Source organism: Macaca mulatta, chromosome X (assembly GCF_049350105.2).
Source record: "Macaca mulatta isolate MMU2019108-1 chromosome X, T2T-MMU8v2.0, whole genome shotgun sequence".
In the NCBI taxonomy this organism is placed as follows: domain Eukaryota; kingdom Metazoa; phylum Chordata; class Mammalia; order Primates; family Cercopithecidae; genus Macaca; species Macaca mulatta.
Window position 1 is genome coordinate 106,899,572 of NC_133426.1, and position 4,219 is coordinate 106,903,790.

The 4,219-nt window shown below is 36.0% G+C and overlaps 1 non-coding gene across 1 annotated transcript; it reads right to left on the minus strand.

The window, feature by feature from the left end:
- Positions 1 to 500: 500 nt before the first annotated feature.
- Positions 501 to 628, minus strand: LOC114675239 (small nucleolar RNA SNORA40). Its single transcript, XR_003726327.1, has one exon. It is a non-coding gene; the product is annotated as a small nucleolar RNA SNORA40 (small nucleolar RNA).
- Between the last annotated feature and the right edge of the window lie 3,591 nt (positions 629 to 4,219).

Genomic DNA, 4,219 nt, shown 5'->3' on the forward strand with positions numbered 1-4,219 from the left:
TCTAAAGAGCTGGAGTCAAAAGATTTCTCTTCAAGTTAGCCCTTTTTAATGAAACTGATCCAGTTGTCCTGTCAGCCCATAATTACTTTGGCTTCTGTCATCTCCTTTTAATATGGGTATACTGATGAAGTCTTCAAAATTCACCAAGAATATTTGGGACCTGATTTCTTCAACCAATTTACTTCAGGGTCCTTTTTAGTGTAGGTGGTGGGGATCTGCCTGGTTGTCAATTTGATACCCTCTCTTAACATGAATGAGTTCAAATCACGTTCATTCCTAAGCGATCACTCAAGAATAGTACAGATGTGTAGAATACCTTTAATTCCAGACATCATGTTCTCAAGATAAAAGTTTTCTTGCACAGGCTGGTCTTGAACTCCTGGTTTCAAGCAATACTCCCACCTTGGTGTGGGGATTGCAGGCTTGAGCCATTGCACCCGACCTGGAACCAATCTTTACGGTTATCAATACTCCCATCAATTAACAGTCTCAGGTATAATAATATCCCTTCTTATATGTATCAAAACTCATATTGAACAATGAGTTCTGGGTTGCAAAAGAGGATTTATTTTTTGTACTTATCTATAAGTCTTTGTCCATAAGTTAAACAAAAACATACATAAGTGCAGTGATCTATTTCTTTTTTATGGCTGCACAGTATTCCATGGTGTATATGTACCAAATTTTCTTAATTCAGTCTATCATTGATAGTATTAAACTCTGTTAGTATGCATTTATAGTACAAAACTCCCTTCAAAAGACAGTATTCCTCAGAAACATGTGCATGTATCTTATTGGCTCATGACTTTTAGATAACTAATTTCAAAAGAGAATTTTCAATAATGATGGTCTGTAATCATAATTATATGGGAAGTTTAGAGGTAAAGAGTAAATTTTATGGATTTTAGATTTGCTTTTTCTGTGGCAAAAACAACTACTCCCATCTACCCCCGACTTCTTAATCTGGTGATTTACTATTTAATAAGAATTTCCACAACTCCATTAAAAATTTATATTCAATGTCTCAACAACCTGGATCCCTCCAGAAGCTCTATCTGTAGCCAGTTAAGCCCAAGCCAAAGAGCCACTGAACCATGGGAATGAACCACTGACCATCCCTCACCAGAATAACGCTAAGGCAGGTCTGTGGTAATCTAAAACTCTGGGGCCTTCCCCATGGATAAAAAGCAGCACTGTGAAGCTTTTTCCTTGGTGTATATAGTCTTCTGAAGACCTGAAAGCATTAATATTGTTTCCAACATCATTTATCCTCCACACATTGAGTAATTAACACACTAACAGAAACCACTAAAAATATAAAAGCAAGCAATGTAAACCTATACAACTGTCTCATCTATAGTTTTGGAGAGATTATTTTAAACAAAGAAAGACACAAAAGTTAGCTTAATTTAAATACTGTTGTTTTCAGTCTCTGCTATCCATTGTTGGCAGCAGAGAAACCCATATCAAAACCAAGATTTCTTCCTCCTTATAAAAGAGACATATATACATGATTCTTGCAAAGAAAAATTTGTCTTGTCATATATCATATTTTGGAAATGGAGCTCAGTATATCAAAGACAAATTGCTCTAGTGAGCTAGTCTTATAGATCAAAATATATGAAAGAGAGGGAAAAAGAGGGGAGGATGTCAGGTTACTAAATTTATAAATGTATAACTCAATGAGATTTTCCCAATTCTCACTAGATGTTCTAAGTTAGTATTGAATAGACCTGGTGGCTCTGATTGCCTTTGCACAGATTGTGTTCCAGCTGTCTTCTGATATTTGAACACTCAGGTCTTGGTCCCACGCTGTGCAAACAGTCAGCCTCCCATGTATTCTGTATACCAGGAGTAATTTATTAATCCATCTATAAAGGCAATCACAGTGCATGCAAGAAAGGGTTATATAAAGCTGTAAAATTGAAAGAAGTAGCTCCAGTAAACTTGGTACCAGTTCCAAACATCACTATTATGTTTAAGCTGATTTATAAATCCTATGGATCTTTGTCTGGTAATCCATCACTTTTGCGAAGTTGGAAGAGGGAACAAAAGTCTGGATGACACAGTCTCTGCATAAATCTCAAGCTGCTGCAATTTCTTTTCCTTGTTGCTTCGTATTCACTAAATAACCTTGCAATTTGGGATCTAAGACAAGTGGAAGGAAAGACGGGCACTGTGACATTCAGCCAGTGCCAACCAGGTGAGGACAAGACGAAACCTTCAAAATGCTTTTGTAATTTGTTATCAATTGTACATCTGACGGAATTTCTTCAAGAGTGGCTCTAATGGCCCATTAAAATAAAAATGGTTGCAATTTTAAGAAGAAACATAAAAGGCTACACATTGGGCACAGTGTACACTGCTCAGGTGATGGGTACACCAAAATATTAGATATCATCACTAAAGAACTTATTCTTCTAACCAAACACTACCTGCTCCCTAAAAACTTACTGAAATAAAAAATAAATCAAAAGAAAGTTTTTAAAGCAAAGAAACAAACCAAAAAGCAAAAACCCAGCTAGTTGCATTAGAATTCTCTTTTTGAATATTAAAAAAAAAAAAAGAAACATCCATGTAATGGCTCAGAATGTTCTTTGAAGATTGTGGCCAGGCTTTCTTTATCTGGGCCTTTTCTCACCTAGCTCCATCTTCATACACCTGCCACCAATGACACATCAGCTCATTCCTCCCATCCATGATTCTGCTTTGACAAGGAAAGATTTCAACTTAAGTTCCTGCAGCTCTCTTTTTTTAGCCTCTCTTTGCATCTTTTTCTCTCGTCTTCTCTTCCAGTTCCACTTGAAGATCTTTCTACTATCACCACCAATTAGTCTCTCATTGTAATACTTCCTTCTTCCACTCATATTCTGAATACACAATGCACTCCACTAGTACTTAAACAAAGTTCCTGTGTTTGCTCTGATTATACAATTTGCAAGACCAATACTCTGTAAATTATTTCCAATATGCTCATGATTGTCAATTATGATTATGATTTAGGATTATGATTTCACCTACTCATGATTGGTGAAAATTGTCATCAATTCAGACATGCTATCTCCAACTGCAGTACCTTGACTGGGAATTTGGCCTGAATAACCAAGACCTCCATGAACGAGAAAAGAAGATATAATGTTCTTTGCTATTCAATTATCTTTTTAACAACAGAAAAAATATAACTCTTTGTAGAAATAGTGTAACACAAAAAACATAAACTGTTTTGAAAAGTATTCCTTATAACATCATAGACAATTCAGAGTAAGCTACTGAACTTACCAATTCGTATTCTCAGCCACTACACAATTGTCGAGAAACATCACACTGAGTGTGTGAAATTGGAGTTAGCTCTACTCTGGGCTTAATCATGGTTCTGGTACGAGTCAATGAAGCATCAAAAGTTGAGGTACACTGCTGTCGTCTTTGATAACATTTGGATAAAACATTGTTGCATCACACATTACTTTGCTTCCCACTATGGTTGCTTGTTTGTTTGTGTGTTTGCTTGTTTGGTGCTGTTGGACAATTTTTGCACTTACCTGTATTCTTTCTGGCAAAAGTAATACAAAGTGTTATCCTTAAATTCGGCTGTTTCCCAAATGTGAAAGCTGGCTATTCAGCATGTTTGTTCTTGTCAATCATGCTACATGTAAACTGTTGATTATTTTCTTAATTCCAACTCCCAGAGAAGAAATTTAGCACCCTCTATTCTCGCTTATGCTTTTACTCCCTAATCCAAATGCTCTGGCAGTATATTTTTTCCAATATCATCTCAATCACAAGTTTTCCTAATGTCACTGCTCCCACTGCTAAATAAAGCAGAGAGATCTATTTCAGAGATTTTCAACATAATGTTCCAATAATTTTCTCTCTCCCTCTTAAATCACCACAGATCTAAATATGTCTCAATCTCCTCGAGACCTAGTAACTAGATGACAACATACACCTTGAGATCATTCCAAAGATGTCAATCAGTTCAAATTTGGTAAATATGGAATCACTTGCTTAAATGTCTGATATAGCAGAAGAAGAAATTTTGCTTGGTTGGCTTCCCATTGTAGCTTTTAAACAATCATATTCTTTTTTCCTAGGGACTGATACCATTCACTCTTCCCCTTTCTCCTCCATTCAGTCTGGAAAGAAATGGAAGTGTCATCAGCTTTCTCCTATACCTCACCTGCATATGTACCTTTTAAATTTTTATTCCTTTTCTCCAAAT